General features: G+C 40.9%; 1 long non-coding RNA gene across 1 annotated transcript in view; it reads left to right on the top strand.

The window, feature by feature from the left end:
• Window positions 1-18,583, top strand: part of LOC135225694 (uncharacterized) — a 44,634-nt gene that overhangs the window by 16,774 nt on the left and 9,277 nt on the right. Inside the window, exon 2 of the long non-coding RNA XR_010317069.1 lies at window positions 575-827. This is a non-coding gene — a long non-coding RNA (uncharacterized LOC135225694). The remainder of the gene's footprint in view (window positions 1-574; window positions 828-18,583) is intronic.

The following is an 18,583-nucleotide window of genomic DNA, read 5'->3' as shown; positions in this document are numbered from 1 at the left end:
GAGGCGACCCTCTGCTCTACTGCCGCACCACTACAGGTTAAGTTGAGCAACAACCAGAGGAAGTCTCTACTGCAAGCTCTCTTAACTAAGAAGCATTGTTTCAATGCAATCAGCATTTCTATTTCTAATTCATTTCATGAATTAATATTTTACAGTAGAGCATGTCCATTTATCCCACCACCTGTCAATGTGGGAGTCAGCTATGTAATTACTGTCTAAGTTGCATAATTAGAAATTGTTTTTATAATAAAACAAGGTTTTAATTAAAATTACCCAGTAATTACATGATCAGAGCCTCCCCGCTGATGGACATAAGCATAAACGGAAATGAGCTAATTGACTGTGTCATTCCAAACCTTCTTGCTAGGGGCCGAGACTGTGTCACCTACACACTTATCAGTGTCGCTACTCTGAAATTTGAATATATACTACTGCAAAAAACAGAAACTATAGCTTTGTAATTACTGGGTAAGTATAATTAAAGCTTGTATTATCATAAAAACATCATTTTCAAAAGTTATGCACACCTTTTGAGTTCAACAAGTGCCAGAAATCTTCTTTTAATATATTACAGAGAGCTTGCGCTGACACGGGAATTGCAGCGCACTGCGGCAGCAATCAAGTGGTATTACATGGGATTCTACATACATTCGTGTCCTAAAATGCGTTATAAAGGGAACTACTCTCCTTCATATCTCCTTTGTCCCGAGACATACATTTGGGTACCTATTGAAGAAGCAACCCCTAAACTAGATGTAGCTGATTATTCAAGATTGAATGAAGATACGTCAGCCAAGGATCATTATGGAGAAGTGGACCTCAACAGAGTAAGTGTGATGTCTGAAGTCATATTTTGCCATATGGTTTATGTGTCTGGCTGTAGTTACATAGTTTCTTTGGCACTATACATACATACTTTCTGCTTTGAGGTATATTGATAATTTGCTTCGTGAAGTTACTTTCATAAATGGTAATTATGTAGTTTATGCAGAAGAGCAATACTGCAGGAAATGCATAGCTTGCATTTCTGATTCTGTCCAAGTGTTGGAAAAGTCATAGTGGTGAAATTATGGTATTACTCCATCATGGTTGTCTTTTTGTTTGGCTTACCCCTAATTACTGTACTGGATTTTTCCATAGCTGTATCAATATGTTTTGTGTCAGTCCAGTACCCCAGTTTTTTCATTGGTCAAAGATACAGTCAGTTAATTAGCTTCACTTTTATTGCAATATAGTTTCACCGGTGTTTTTATCAGTATTAGTCTTCTATGCACTGAATATAACCAGTTGGCTTACTTCATTGAAATTATAGTTATTACATAGATGTTTTCATGCCTGTCTAAGCTGTCTTTGCATCACAGAAAATTCTGTTATCTGCATTGTGATTTGGTGTCTTGTATATTTGCCAATTGTTACACTATGAAAGGGACTGTCTTATTCTTGAGGAGCGTAAGAAACCTGTTAATTTTATAACCTTTTGGCACATTGCTAGCACCACAGTTCACCCATACAAGACACACTGTAGCTGATACCCTCTTGCAAGTTGCAGTCCGACTGGATGATTGAATTTCCATTTTGTTTTAGACTGCAGTTTGTTATTTGTTGTAGGTTGAGGAAGTGTTTCAGATTTTATTTTAAAGATACATCAAAAGGTGCTGTCATGATAGCATTACAGGACCTGTTATGGTTACATAATTTAAATATTCTGAACTAGCAGAGGAATAATATTAAGGCTTTTTCAGCATTGTTTTGTTGGTGGTAGTGAAACATATCCTTTTGTTTCATTTTGTATTCCTCTCTTCCACATGTGACTTTATCATCTGTTACCCAATATATCTACTCTTCAATTATATAGCTTTGCAGAGTCTTTTGTTTGACAGACGGAAGAGTGATAATACATACTCCTATGCATGGATCACCTGGATTCATGGGTTCACAGCAGTCAGCTGCCATATTTTTTTTATCTGTAGAGTGTTATAAGTTTGTAACATTGCCCAAAGAAATACAGACGGTCCCCGGGTTACGACGGGGGTTCTGTTCTTGAGACGCGTCGTAAGCCGAAAATCGTCGTAAGCCGGAACATCGTCAAAAATCCTAAGAAAACCTTACTTTTAATGCTTTGGGTGCATTGAAAACTATGTAAACTGCATTCTTATGGCATTTTTCATCGTAAAAAACCTTCAAATATTGATTATTTTGCATTTTTGGTGTCATATTTAATCTCCCAGATGAGCGTTGTAGGCGTCGTAACCCTGGAACATGCGTCGTAACCCTGGAAATAACGTCTATTGACAAGCGTCGTAACCCGGGGACTGCCTGTACTAGGAATTGAATTAATCCATTCCAGACAAAAAATATAAAAAAGTAAATAGATTAAATAAATGCAAATATGTTTCACTTTACATGTAATTAGGAGAGTTGATGGCCTATATGGAAAGTGGTGAGGGAGGTGAGATGTTATTGTTTGGTAGGGGATCACTCTTTCTTAAAAGCAACTGTGCCTATGAAGTCGATTCTTTTTTCTCTCTTTCTACTTCTCTCTGGTTGAGACTTGCTATTTTTTTTCTCACTGAAAACCTATCCAGTTATGTTTGTTTTTGCTTGCATTGTAAAATTTTCCTAACACAAGAGATAGCATTGTCATTCAGCAGGTTTATAACATTGTTTGTTACAGCTTTGTCAGGGTGATAGTCTTCAAGAAAATTGCAGTTCCCTCCCATAGCTGTTTTCTTTTGCTGCTGCCTCTGAAGGTCTTGCAGTTCTTATGTGGTGAGCTTTGCTTTGTGCTCATCCACCAATTACCTATCATCATCACTGAGCTACAAGCCCATAGACTTGTCAAGAGATATGATATACTCCATAAAAGGCTCTGCATTTTTGGCCTTGTCTAGCCTTCATAGGATCAATGATAACTTTAATACTGACTATACTTAGCCTTCAGATATGAGGTTTGTTAGCTATGAAAAATACAAATTTATTAAAAATTTGTCATCTCACACACAATTTAGTAGAAATGTGCACCAAGCAAGACTCGTACATAGACAACCTTTTAATGTCACATAAGTGAAATGTTAATCTCATGCATGTTCTAGCTGGTTTTCTATGTCGTTTAAATGAGCAGACATCATTACCGTATATACTCGCGTATCATGCGACTTTTGAAGCCCTAATTTTGGAGCTAATTTTAAAGGGGTCGCATGTTACATGAGATATAAAATTCGAGTATGTAATAATTATATATTAGTATCATACGATAAAATACAAACATAATAGATATACATCTTTTCCATGGATATTTAAAAAAGTTTTGTTTTACGTGACTGCATCCAATAATATATGTATTTTCATATTACTATTTGTTTGTATGTATTATAAAATACAAACAGCAATCAATGTTATGTTTTGGAAATCAGCTGAAGGCGATTGCGAAGTAAGATTGTTTTGCTGTGTTGAACTCAAATCAGAGCGACTTTCTTGCCTCTAGTTAGTGCAAATGAATCTCAAGATACTCTATTTATGTGAGACAAGGTTATTTTACGTTATACAAAATGTTTTCAAGTGGAAATATCACTTGAAAACGTATCATTTGTGAACGAAATTTAGTTATTTTTTTCGTCAGTAGATGGCACTGACAGCATGTTTATTGCATAAACAGAAATCAGCATCCCGTTCGATATTTTCACTTTATCTCATCAAAATACTACGAGCTTTACGTACAGGCGGCCCGCGGTTAACGGCGCAATCACTCGACGGCGAATCGGTTTTACGGCGGTCGTCAAAAATATTCATTAAAAAAATAAGGCATTTTAAAGGTATCTTTACGGCACAAATTTCAGTTAACAGCGCCGCTAGCGCCGTTGTCTAACGAGTTCATACATATGTAGAAATGCCGTTCAGACCATAAAGGTTATGCAAATTATATTAACAAATTTTATGGAGAGTTATTACGTAGGTATTAGGGTAAAATATATGCCTCTGACGCTGTTCTATGCCAAAAATATCGAGTTACATAAGTGCAAAATTTAGCTATGGATGTGTCGATTCATAATTGTTCATGCTTTTGTTTAAAATGTGTGTGAAAATGTATTACGTGAAAGGCATTTTTATTTTCTGTACAGAAATATGATACAAAGGCAGCTTTTGAAACTGCCCTTCACGATACCAAATACGATGTTTTTTCATGTTCTTTCTTGTAAGCCGCCGCCTGCCGCTCTTCCGAATATATCGATTTAAAAAAAATGCAAATTAGCGATCGATGAGTCGATTTTATAAATGTTTATGCTTTTATGTTTAAAATGTATTACGAATAGGGTATTTTTTATTTCTGTGCAGAAATATGATAAAAAGGCAGCTTTTGAAACCCCTTCAAGTTATCGACTACGATGTGTTTTTCAAGTTCGTTCTTGTATGCCGCGGCGGCATACAAGAACGAACTTGAAAAACACATCGTAGTCGATAACTTGAAGGGGAGTTTCAAAAGCTGCCTTTTTATCATATTTCTGCACAGAAATAAAAATACCCTATTCGTAATACATTTTCATACACATTTTAAACATAAAAGCATAAACATTTATAAAATCGACACATCGATCGCTAATTTGCATTTTTTTTGCCGCCGTCTGCCGCTCTTCCAAAAATATCGAGTTAAAAAAAAAAAAAAAAAAGTGTTGGTTGCAAATTTAGCGATCAATGTGTCGATTTTTCAAATGTTTATGCTTTTATGTTTAAAATGTGTATGAAAATATTGCGTAAAGGTATTTTCATTTTTGTACAGAAAGAAGATACAAATTAAGGCAGCCTTTGTAACTACGCTCCACACGTTTCAGGGGATGGTTTTTCATGTTCGTTCTTGTCCGCCACATTTCCGAAACAAAAATGCATTGTGTTATTTTATTAATTACGCATCTTTTCCATAAATCCTTTAAAAAGTTATACATTATTTCACTGTATCCAAGAATATTGTATGTATTCTCATATTATTGTATTTTAAAATACTACGGCAAACTTAAGCCCGTATTCCGCGGAGCGGCCAATGTTGTGGTTTGAAATCAGTGATGAATACGAGTCTGTTTCACCATAACGCAATTCTGAGCGAATGCTCTTGCTTCTAGTTAGCATAAACGAATATCTAGATACTTGACTTATAAGAGACAAAGTTATTTTTCCTTATACAGCGTGTTTTTAGGTGGAAATATTTATTGAATATGTCTCGTTGTGAATGTAACTACTATTTTTATACATTCAACTTCCCTGCCAGATATATACTTAGCTATAGACTCCGTCGTCTCCGACAGAATTTCAAATTTCGCGGCACACGCTACAGGTAGGTCAGGTGATCTACCGCCCTGCCCTGGGTGGCAGGACTAGGAACCATCCCCGTTTTCTAATCAGAATTCTTCTGTCGCCCGGACCATCAACATTGTTGTTGGTTCCTCTCGATTGGTTTTTCTTTTTTCACCGGCAATTGATCTTCTTGACCGACTTTTGGTGACGTATCTGGATTGTTGGATTGGCATACGCTTTTTGTGGACTCTTTTTTTTTGTGGACTTGAATTTTGGATTTTTCTTTAAATATGTCCTGATTCTGGTATGGTTGTGAGACGTTGTGTGAATGTAGGCTGTAAGGTGAGGTTGCCGAAAGCTTCGGTAGACCCTCACACGGTATGCAAGAGGTGCAGGGAGTATGAATGTTCTTTTACTAATACCTTGTAAGGAATGTGAGAACTTGAGTGAGAACGAATGGAAGAATCTAACTAATTATTTAAAAAAAGTTAGAAAGAGAAAGAGTGAGGAAGGCTTCTCATAGAAGTTTAAGTAGTTCTAGATCTGAACTAATTCCAAGCTTGGGATCTTCCCCAAGGGTAAGTATTGCTACTTCTTCCTTCCATTGCAGCCCCTTCTCCTATTGCAGAACCTGTAGATCCAGCGAAAGACTTGCAGATCTAAAAGCAGCCTTCAAGTTGATGGAAACAAAATGCTGCCATACAAGGTAAGGCTAGTGAATTGTCAGTGGACAGTGATATGAGTGTCCCCAGTGTAGTGGAGGGGGCATCTGGTCGGCTCAGCAACGCTCCTAGGTCTAGACCTCTTCCAAGCTCACATGCCCAGAGGAGAAGGAATGTCGAAAGCCGAAAGGAGGTTGTGGAGAATCCCCACCGATCAGGTGTCCCTTCGGCGGTTTCTGTGACACCCCAGACTGCCAAGGACCGCTATTGTAAAAGCGTCCTACGTGAGTGTTTCTCGTCGTCAGGGATCCTTTCATCACCGAGACGTGATTGGAGAGATTCCGATCGATCTCGGCCTCTCAAGAGGAGTTGGAGGGCGCCGACTATTGACTCGAGCCCTGAAAACTTCCCTGAGGAGTCTCCATCGGGAGTTAAGAAGGCGAGAAGAGCCATTCTTCCAACCAGAGTGAGAAGGAGGCAGGAGGTGGAGGCTATGGACTCCTCCCCTCCTCCTTCCCCTCCTCCCGAAGAGGATAAAGAGGAGGCTACTAAGAGGTTCATGATGGCGATGCAGGAACAGATTTCGTCGTTTGTAGGAGTCCTGTCAAAGGAGCCTCCTAGAAGGAAAGACACTTCCCTTCCTATTAAAAGATCCTCCAGACGGATGGAGGTATCTACCTCCAGGATCGATACTCCTACCCGAGTGAGGTTTCCGGTACGAACCTGGATGAATCAATCAGACGTCTGGCACCGCCAGGAGTGAGGAGTCACCCAGGAGGCAGAGCCAAGAGCCAGGAGTGAGGAGTCAACCAGGAGGCAGGAGCCCAGAGCCAAGAGTGTGGAGGCATCTAGGCAAGAGGCAAGAGCCAGGAGGCAAGAGCCTGGAGGCAAGAGGCAGGAGCCAGGAGCCAGGAGCCAGGAGGCAGGAGTCAGGAGGCAGGAGCCAGGAGTCCGGAGTCAGGAGGCAGGAGTCCGGAGTCCGGAGGTCGGAGGCAGGAGTCAGGAGGCAGAGTCAGGAGCCAGGAGGCAGGAGTCAGGAGGCAAGAGTCAAGAGCCAGGAGTCAAGAGTCGGGGACTCGTTCCTGGAGGTTATGACTCTTCGCCAAATAGGAGCTCCTCTCCTTCAGAACATAGGAGGTCTTGGAAGGACTCTCCCTCAAAACGTGAACTTTCTCCTTCGTCTGATCGAGGGTTAGACGAGTTTGTCTGACGACGAACCTCCTGCTAATGAGGACTTTCTAGTTACAAAGTCTTGGCCTCATTACTGCTACAAGAGTTTGGAGATTCTCTTAGTCCTGCGGACTCCTCCTTCTCCTCGTTCGCTCTTTTCGAGCTCAGCTACGGCTAAATCGTCGGCCTTCTTGAAAATGAAGCCTGCGATATCGATGAAGAAAGGCACTCCATTCTCTAGATCTTGGATGGACAAGAAGAAGGAGTTAGGAAAGACAGTATTCTGCATGCCTCCTTCCAGATTGCACGGGAAGAGAGGTATTTGGTATGGGACAGGAGAGACTATGGGTCTTTCTTTACCCGCCTCTGCAGATGCCGACTTTGCCAGTTTAGTGGAGGCCTCTAGACGTCACTCCTTAGGTTCGGTCAGAGCGACGTGGAGCACTTCAGAGTTGAACCACTTCTAAAGGGACTTTTTGTCACTTTAGAGGTGTTCAATTTTCTGGATTGGTCACTCGGAGTTCTGGCCACAAATCTAAGGATCCGGAGTTTTCTGAAGAACCCAGAAATTCTCCATAGCGTCCTGTCCTGCATGGACAAGGCAGTACAGGACGGTTCGGGTGAAGTGGCTTCACTTTTTGGTGCTGGTCTCCTGAAAAAGAGATCAGTGTATGGTTCCCTTTTATCGAAAGGAGTTTCTCCGAGCCAGAGGACTGCCTTACTGTTCGACCCCTCTATCAGATCATCTGTTTCCCTTCTCAGTTAGTCAAGGATATATCTCGCCTCACTAACTGAGAAGGCGACGCAGGACCTACTTACGCAAACGTCCAAGAAAGGACGACCGGTAGTGGCGACGGTTAAGAAGGAATCTCGTCCTACTCAGCAGCCCTTTCGTGGAGGTGCAGCGGCTCGTCCCCCTGCCAGAAAGAAGAGCTCTGAAAAGAGAGGAAGGTCTTCATTTAGGCCCTTCAAGAAATCGAAGTGACTTGTTGCTCCTCCAAGCACCAGTGGGCGCCAGACTCCTGAACTTTGCAGGAGTATGGGCACAAAGGGGAGCCGACCTGGTCAGTGTCGGTCCTGAAGAAGGGATATGTAATCCCCTTCGAAGACAGCCCGCCCCTAACATCTACGCCTCGGGAGCTGTCAGCGAGGTACAGAGACCCGTTAATGCGAAAGACTCTCCTTCAAATGGTGGAGCAAATGTGGGAAAAAGAGGCCATCGAACTTGTGCAGGATCCACACTCCCCGGGATTTTACAATCGCCTTTTTCTAGTACCAAAGGCATCGGGGGGGTGGGGGGGTGGAGGCCAGTTCTGGACGTAAGCGCTCTGAATCGCTTCGTACAGAAAAAGAAGTTTCGTATGGAAACGTCCGCCTCTGTAATGTCAGCGCTTCGTCCAGGAGATTGGATGGTCTCTCTGGACCTGCAAGACGCCTATTTCCACGTTCCCATTCACCATCAGTCAAAGAAATATCTTCGCTTTGTGATAGGAGACAAGATCTTTCAATTCAGGGCTCTGTGCTTCGGTCTGTCTACAGCCCCACAAGTATTCACCAACCTGATGGCGAATGTAGCAAGATGGCTTCACCTAGAGGGGATAAACATCTCCCTCTACTTGGACGACTGGCTGATCAGGGCCAAGTCGAAGAGTCAGTGCTTGGAGGACTTGGAAGTAACAAGGAACATGATAGATTCGCTAGGGTTGCTCGTCAACCTCGAGAAGTCACAACTGATCCCCAGCCAGAACTTGGTCTATCTGGGGATTCAGATGGATTCTCGGGGTTTTCGGGTATATCCTTCGCGAGAAAGAATCGCTCGAGGTTTGTCGAGAATCTCGAGCTTCTTAGAGAGAAAGAACAGCTCAGCGAGGGATTACCTGAGCCTTTTAGGGACCCTGTCCTCATTGGAAAAGTTCTTCTCGCTAGGGAGACTTCACCTTCGCCCTCTTCAGTTTTTCCTCAAAGAGGTGTGGAGTTGGAAGACGGGTCAACTCTCGGACATCTTCCAACTTCCACAAGAAGTAAAAGATCATCTGAGGTGGTGGATCCCTCAGCTTCAAAAGAACGAAGGCTTATCGCTTGCTCTGCAGAACCCAGACCAAGTGTTGTTTACCGACGCTTCGGAGTCGGGATGGGGAGCGACGCTGGGAGCAAGGGAGGTGTCAGGCACCTGGACAAAGGAACAGGTGTCCTGGCACATCAATTGCAAGGAACTTGTGGCCATACACCTAGCCTTAAAGTCCTTCGAAAAGATAGTCAGAGACGGGGTGATACAGATCAACTCAGACAACACCACGGCTCTGGCTTACATACGCAAGCAAGAGGCACGCACATCGTTCTCCCTCTATCAGTTGACAAGACACCTGTTAACCTGGACGGAAGAAAGAGGCATAACTCTCCTCACAAGGTTTGTTCAAGGGATCAAGAATGTGAGAGCGGACAGACTGAGCAGGAGAAACCAGGTCCTTCCCACAGAATGGACTCTTCACGAAGAAGTGTGTCGAAGTCTTTGGTCCCTGTGGGGGAGACCTCACATAGACCTGTTTGCGACGTTCCTCTCCAAAAGAATAGAGACCTTTTGCTCTCTAGTAGAAGATCCGAGAGCCTTCGCAATAGACGCGTTTCTCATGGATTGGTCGGGTGTGGACGCTTACGCCTTTCCCCCGTTCAAAATCCTGGGGGAAGTGCTCAGGAAGTTTGTAGCTTCGAAGAGCACGAAGTTCATACTCATAGCCCCATTTTGGCCAGCCCAGGAATGGTTCACGGAGGTACTGGAGTGGATAGTGGACTTCCCCAGATCGCTTCCAAACAGACAGCGATCTACTCAGACAACCCCACTTCGAGAGGTTTCATCACAACCTCCCAGGTCTCGCTCTGACTGCCTTTCGACTATCGAAAGACTTGTCAGAGCGAGAGGCTTTTCTCGCGAGGCTGCGGGCTCTATCGCTAGAGCCCGCAGAGCTTCGACGAGAAGAGTATACCAGTCGAAGTGGGAAGTCTTTAGGAGGTGGTGTAGGGTCAGAAGCTGTCCTCCTCCAGTACCTCTATAGTGAATATTGCCGATTTCCTCCTCTTTCTGAGAAAGGAGTCACACCTATCTGTCCTCGACAATAAAAGGATACCGAAGCATGCTGTCTTCAGTTTTCAGGAATCGAGGCCTAGACATTGGCTAACGACAAAGATCTACACGATCTAATTAGATCTTTTGAGACGTCGAAAGCAGCTACTCCTAGAACACCTAGTTGGAATCTAGACGTGGTCCTGAAATTCCTTTCATCGGACAAATTCGAACCTTTACATCTGGCGTCCTTCCGCGACGTCACTAGGAAATGCTTGTTCCTGGTGGCTCTCGCTACAGCCAAGAGGACGAGCGAATTACACGCTCTGGATTCCACGGTGGGGTTTCAAAGGAGATGCTGCCATCTGTTCTTTCCAGACAATGTTTCTGGCAAAGAACGAAAAACCCATCAAAACCTTGGCCCAGAAGTTTTGAGGTAAAAGGCCTATCTAACCTGGTAGGCAGAGAGATAGAGAGATCTCTCTGTCCAGTGAGAGCTCTTAAATACTATTTAGAGAGGAAGAGAGACAGATGGGAGCTTGTCAACAAGGTCTTTGGTGTGCAGTGAAGAACCCCAAACGACTCATGTCCAAGAACGCCTTGGCTTTCTTTGTGAGAAGCGTTATTACGGACGCTCACAAGAACTGCTCTGAGGCATCCTTCGGTCTTCTAAAGGTCAAGACGCATGAAGTAAGAGCAGTAGCAACGTCTTTGGCGTTCCAAAAGAATATGTCTCTGAAGAATATCATCGAGACTACATATTGGAGGTGCAATTCAGTGTTTGCATCTCATTATCTGAAGGACGTGAGAGTGACCTATGAGAAGTGCTTCTCGCTAGGTCCTTTTGTATCAGCAGATACAGTACTGGGTCTTGGAGCAAAGACTGATCCTTAATTTTGTGTTTTTTATCGTACATAAACCCTCTTGTCAGATATGTGCTTGGTTTTTCTAGTAGCAAGCTCACTACTGTCGCACGGGAGCAGAGTGTCATTGCTGGTAGGGGATCAAGGGTATGTATGACTAGTAGGGGAGTACAAAATTTTTTTTGTATATTTTGTAATGAAAGTATAATTATGTTTCGAGTTTTTGGTTGTTTGTGAGGAGTTCGGGATAACTCCTTACAATCTTAGAACTAACATGGATGTTAGGATCAGGTGATCGGGATCGGTTTTGTGCTCCTTGAACAAGGTGTATTGTCATGTTAGTGGAATAGCACCCAATGACAAAGGCCTTTAGGCTCTGCCGAGTAAGTGGATAAGACCCCATTGGCAGACCCACAAGAACTCTTAGCCATAGATCATTATCTCGCTGAGGCTCTTGAGGCTAAGCAGACTCCAAGGCAGTAGCCGCGAAGTCTTCAGCCTAATAAGGTAGGAACCAAGGTTTATAAATACCTACAACATATGTTGTTTTACCTGTCTATTTCAGTAGTTAGCTGTCTCTTACCCACCACCATGGGTGCTAATCAGCTAAGTATATATCTGGCAGGGAAGAAGTTGAATGTATAAAAATGATATTGTCATGTTACAATAAAGTTTTATACATACTTACCTGACAGTATATACGATTAATAGCCCACCCAGCCTCCCGCAGGAGACAGGTGGAAGAGAAGAATTCTGATTAGAAAACGGGGATGGTTCCTAGTCCTGCCACCTGACCTACCTGTAGCGTGTGCCGCGAAATTTGAAATTCTGTCGGAGACGACGGAGTCTATAGCTAAGTATATATCTGTCAGTAAGTATGTATAAAACTTTATTGTAACATGACAATATCATTTTTTTATTTTTTTCGTTAACGATTACGTTGGCGGCATGTTTATTGCGTAAAAAATTACGTGATTCCGTTCGCAATACGTAATCCTTTTTATCATCGTAATACGAACTTTACGTTATTTATCTTACATCGGCGTGAAACCAACAGTAAAATGTGTTCTTTCAAGCACAGTAGTTTTGATTAAAATGATTTTATCCCAATTTTATCTATTATTTTTGTTGCCGATGTACGATAATAGTCATTAGCAGCTTGAACAGTTTTCTCAGCTAATGTTATAACTAGGTTTAAAATTTAACGGTATATTTCTCGATTGATCTTTAATCTATATTGATCTCTGATCTATAGCGAATAAAGTTATTACATTAAGATATCTCAGTTCTATTCTATACATAACGCCATTTATAACAAATACGGTAATGTTGCACTGTAGTACGATGATCGAAATACAAGCCAAACAGATGTTATCCAGTTCGGTTGTACTTAGAAAAAAAAAAAAGTCGTTTTCTCGTTCGGTTGTTCATGGTTGTACACGTTCACGCAACGAGTATAACGTTAAAACCATACTTTCATCATTCTCTTTTGCTGTTATTGAACTTATGTAACTAGAAGATGGATAAAGTTAGGCCATTGTAATTTGATCTCTCATAAAATCGAACTATCGTAAGACTAATGATTGTAACCTGAACACTACAGCTACCTGTACACTGTATAAACTTTATTATATCTTTACATACTCTAGACACCCATATGCACTGTACAGTAAATTCTATAGTACTATACTGCATAAATATAATTTTACTTATTGCGCCGTTGTGGGATTAAGGCCCCTTTGACTGGTCTCTTAGAGTTTCGAAAGAAGGTGTGCGGCGGCCGTAGGCTTTAAAATCGCTCAGCGTCGAAAATCGCTTGGCATCGGTGGCCAGGAACGGAACCCCTGTCGCTAACCGAGGGCCGCCTGTATTTATCTTTTATTGGAGTGAAAACAATAAATTGTGTTCTTTTCATGCCCAATAGTTTTGATTAAAACACATTTCTCTGAAATTTTTTTTACAGTCAAGTTTGATGCTACTATACCGAAGTTTGCGAAAGTTTCATCCATAGCGAGTAAGGCTATAATACTATTATCGTGCATCGGCAACAAGGATATAACTTAGTAAACTTAGGCCATCAAACACAACCATAGATAAAATTGAGAGAAAATTATTTTAATCAAAGTTTCAGGTCTTGAAAGAACACATTTTACTGTTGTTTTCACGCCGATAAAAGATAGGTAAAGTAACGGTAAAGGTTGCACTACGATGAAATGAAGTGCAAATAGCGAACGGAATCATGTAATATTTTTACACAATAAACATCCCCACAACGCAATCTGTTAAAAAAAAAAATACTTTAGTTCACAAGGCGGTTTAAATTCATATTTTGACTTAAAGACACGTCGTATAATGACAAATTAATTTGTCTCATATAAGTAGAGTATCTAGATATTTTATGCAAAGTAGAAGAAAGACAATTCGCTCCGAAATGAGTTAAATACGGAGAAATAAACTCTTATTTGCCATCAGCTGATTTCCAAACCAAAAACACTGACCGCTTTGTTAGTATTTTGATACAATAATATGAGAATACATACAATATTATTGGATACTGTAATATATAACTTTTTAAAAGAATCAGAAAAGATGCATATTCATTGTGTAATTACAATATTATTGGATACTGTAATATATAACTTTTTAAAAGAATCAGAAAAGATGCATATTCATTGTGTATTTATTTCGTAAATATACGTAGCCGTCAGCAGCCTGACATCGCTCAACTAGGTATGCCGATGTCGGTCCGAATCTGGATTCCCGTTTCGTGTCCATTTTTTTTCCACTGATATAATCAGAATGCATTGAAACTCCAAAATTGGCTTTATTAATAAATTACTAAATTACTATATCGTATATGCAGTATTCGTACATATACGATATATGTACCCCGATATCATTATCATCATCGTATAGGTGAGGCTAACTTGTTAAGTGTTATTCAATTTATTCTTTGTACTGAATCATCATAAGCCAATGTGCATTGAACCTAGAGAATTAGTTGAAATTAATAATTAGTATGCCATATATGTATAAAGTATGCTGTGTATTGTAGGCTACGCTAGTAAAATATTCTTACGTCCAAATCAATTTATGAATGGTTGTTCTTAACCAATTGCGGTAGTAAGTCAACAACTACCTATAATGTAAAAATACATCAGTCGTATTCTCGTTAACGTCATTTGTAACATAAATATGGTATTCTTTTACTATCGTACGATGGTTGAAATGCAAGCAAAATGGCTGTTTTTATTGGATTGGTTGTTCACAGCAAATCAGCTGTTTCTGGATGTATGCGTTTTCCAAACAAGTATATCATTACTACTGATACTTTTTGCACTCTCTTTTACTTTTTTAAACTTAACTAGAAGATGGGATAGATTAAGAAATGGAGGAAAAGGGGTTAGCCTAATGTTAAATTTTGATCTCATAAATTTAACTCGCATGATACGTGAGATATGTAATAAAATCATTTTTTGAGGGTGAAAATTTGGGGGTCGCATGATATGCGAGATCGCGTGTTATGCGAGTATATACAGTAATAGGAATTTTCCTTGAATAAGACTCCCTTAACCAAGTTGCCTGTTCAGCAAGACATCCATTAACAGAGTTATGAATGCATTCTTCTGTGTTTGGACATCACTAGACTCCACTCAGATTAGCACAAGTTTCAGTGTTTTTTGGGTGTTTTGGTATTTTCAGAAGTTTGGATTTAAGGACCGCGCTGACCGCTGAATTTTGAGGGATTATCGAATTTATGTCTGAATAAACATATCATGAAGTGATAATGCTCAAAACAGAATTTTTAGTTGTTTATTGACAATTTTGTTCATTGTTTGTATGACACGGTGAACCACAAATTGTAAAAAAAAAAAAAATTGTAAATGACATCTGTATGAATATTTCAGGATAAGATCAAGTAAGTTATACAGTGTATTATGTGTAAATATACACATTTAGATTGCTAAAAAAAAAATTTTAGATTTGCTCATGGACAAATTTGTTTATTGCTTGTATGGCACTGTGAACAACAAATTGTCAAAAGAAACAAAAAAAAAATCCTATGAATAACTGTGGATAGGATCAAGTTTGAGTTATTGAAATGTTATTGATAATAAAGTGCTTAGATTGGTTCATGGACAATTTTGTTCATCGCCTGTATGGCACTGTGAATGACAAATTGTTAAAAAACATGTAAAACAAATGTGAACAAAATAGTATATTCAAAAATAATTATCACCAACTAAAAATGACATTAATTAATTTGTATTGTTTATAGCTAACAAACCTGGTGTCTTAACACTAGGATAAACCTCTCATGCCAGCTGGAAACTGGTTAAAAAACAATGAAAGATTGTAAAGCAAGGAATCTGTGGCCACTGGCAACTCATGCTTATACGAGGTGGAAGCTGGCCACCGACCGGGCTTGGAACCTCATGACCTGTCAATCTTTCTTTCAACCCACAGTATGAGAGGGGCAGCTAGAGGTGGGCAGTTGACATTAAGACCTCAGGTTTGTTAGCTATGAAAAATACTAATTGATTAAAAATTTGCCATTGCCATTTGTTCATATGGTCTTAACAATAGGATAGACTTATACATGGAGGGAGGCACAAGTACCCTGAACTGGTTGGGGTTCAGCCCACCTGACCAACCTTCCTTGAAGATCAAGTTCTAAAGAAGGGGGTCTGAGCCTGTGAGAGAATAGATAAGCGAGTATCTAAAACTCAGCCTGCTGGGACTAAAGACAATGAGACATGTCCAAATTCATTGCATTCATGGAAGGTAAAGAGAACTCTTGTCTGTTCAAGCAACAGATCATGTAGGCTACATGGGTTTGTTAGTTACCACTCCTCCTTCCCCTTGTCAGAGAGAGGAGTAAGTGCTACTGAGAAGCAGATTTGTGTATTTAATAGGAACAAACCAAATAACTGCAACCAGTATGGCTGCCACACTCACCTGTATCAGACCAGTTCCAGCTTATGATATGTCGCATTCTTCAACCTGTCCGTAGGAAGATAAATGGAAAATGGAGCAAGGAGACTAGCTCTCTCACTCATTCTCTCTTCCACACAATCATCTTAGGTAAGGTACAAGCTGTCCCATTAGGGCCACTGGATGAGCTACACAACTTTGGTGGGCAGCCACCACCAGACCAAGGAAAAAATGTCCATGGACCTGTGGGCAATGTCCTTCAGGAAAAGTAAGTAAATGTGGTCTGCCGAAGCAGGGACCAGCATTCAAAATCCTATGAAGAAACAAGTTCTAAATGCCAGAGAGGAACTCATTCCTCTGATGTCATCTGCTCTAGCCTGCACAAACTCCGTGACAGAACTATAATTCGAGGAGTATGCATGCTTAATTGCCTCATGCAGCCAGAATGAAATGGAGTTCTTGGAAACTTCCATTCTATGACACCTAGGCCTTAGGTGATGAGTCCTATTTAACAGTAAAGAGCTCTGACAGGACAAAGCAAAGACTCCTGCAGATTGTTGTCCACAAACTCATTCAGGGAGGAACTTGAAAATGAGGCAAATCTGCGATCATGAACCAAGGGATTTTGAGTCTTGGCTACGAATTCCGGGACAAATTTCAAAGGCCATAGACCTCCAGTCCCTGGTGTGTTTAGAGTCATGACTCAGGCCATGAAGCTCTCCGACTCTGTTCAAGGAAGCCAAGACCAACAGGAAAACTGTCTTTAGAGTCCGATTCCTGACTGACGATCGACGTAGTGGCTTGAATGGAGCTCGTGTTAGACTACTTAGAACCAGAATTAGATCCCACATCGGAGGTTTGAGTTCTCTTGGTGAACTGTATTGTTTGGAACAACTTTGAGATTTCCCAGGATGAAGAGATGTCCACGCCCTTTAGGTGCAGGACCAACTCCAAGGCGGCCCTGTAACCCCTGAAAGCTGAGATGGAATGAGCTTTCTCGTGTCTGAGAAAGATTAGAAAATCCACTGTCCACCAACTGAAGTTCTGAGTGGAGAGAAACCCCATCGATGACCCCAACAGCAGTAGACGGCTCACTTAGCCTTGGTAAATCGCAGACGAAGACCTCCTGAGATAACTGGACATCTGGCCTGCTGCTTTGCAAGAAAAGCTTCTCACTCTCAGGCTCAAAGGGTGTACTTGACAGTCTCCAACCATGAAAGGATAGAGATCCTACTGACTGGTGGAACCTTTCCACATGAGGCTGGCAAAGGAGGTTGTTCCATGGGGGAATTTCTCTTGGAACGACTAACACAAGATACAGAAGGTCTGGGAACCACTCTGCCTGTGGCTACAGAGGCACCACCAAGGTCATCCTTAGATTCCTGGAACTGTTCAGGAACTGACAGATCAGGCAGAACAGAGGGAAGGTGTACACCTTGAGATTGTCCCAAAGATGCTGTAGAGAGTCCTGGCTCAAAGATGAAGAAGAAATTATTCTTTTCCTCTTGGCACGAGGATCAGTCACAAAGTCCCTGATTCTAGCATTCTCCAATTCTTCACAGCCACACTAGACCGAGCTTCCATTAGTCACTTGTTCGACAATTACAACTACTTCGTGTGCTTTCTTATTAAAGGGATGTGACAGCAGGGTTGCCAAGTTGGCAACTTTGGTGCCAAAATCCTGAAAGTTGGAAACTTTCTGAGGTGGTTGGCAACAGAATTTTGTGGTTGGCAACTACCACCAAAATTGGCAACTTGTTGGCAACTTCCAGTTATCAAAATTATATTGTTGCTTTTCTGAACAATTGTTGCAAAATTTCTATGCAAAGTCGACAATTATGCTTTGACGCTTACCATCACAGCCAGAATAGTTTGAAATTAACTTCTTTGCCAGTACAAAGGTCAAACCTCCACTCTGACCTGCGTAATCAAGAATTAAGAACAACGTTTTTGCCGCCACGGCCATGTTTGTTGTGTTGTGTTGGAGAGTTGCTGTGATATTTTGCGCGATTTCATAGATTTGTAAGTGATATTATAATGATTTATTGCTGTGTGTATAGTATCTCCTTTCGAGATAACAGGATCATAAAAATTGATGTAGACCTATAAGGGCGTATGCCTTTTTGTTGGTTTACGCAGCTTATGATGTTTTAATTATAGGCCTATCTTATATTCAACTGTTTTATTTTGGTTCTTGTGTTTATTCTTGTTTTTGCTGCTGCTGTTATAGTGCTTTTAGTGTCTTCAAAAATTTTTCATATGGTATCCTAACATTGCTGAATAAACATAGACCTATGTATAAAATATCAGCGCAAAGAATTATCTGCCTACTCTTGTTAACTGAAATTTAGTAATGCTTTAAGTAAAAGTAATCGAGATCAATAAGAATTCATCAAAACCAAATGATTCATGGGCTACTCGCAGTCGCAGACTGGTTTTGATCATCTCATACATAACATTCAGCTGTCATACATTTTTCTAATTTGTTAAGTATCTTATGATGCCTTCCTACCATAGCCTTCATTCTCATAGAAACGCTACAGCAGCCTTATATTTACTCGTCACAGCAATATAATTTATCCCTTTAGTAAATATATTTTCAGTATAGTAGT

This window comes from Macrobrachium nipponense, chromosome 13, assembly GCF_015104395.2.
Source record: "Macrobrachium nipponense isolate FS-2020 chromosome 13, ASM1510439v2, whole genome shotgun sequence".
Classification (NCBI taxonomy): Eukaryota; Metazoa; Arthropoda; class Malacostraca; order Decapoda; family Palaemonidae; genus Macrobrachium; species Macrobrachium nipponense.
This window is presented reverse-complemented; position numbering and strand designations above follow the sequence as displayed.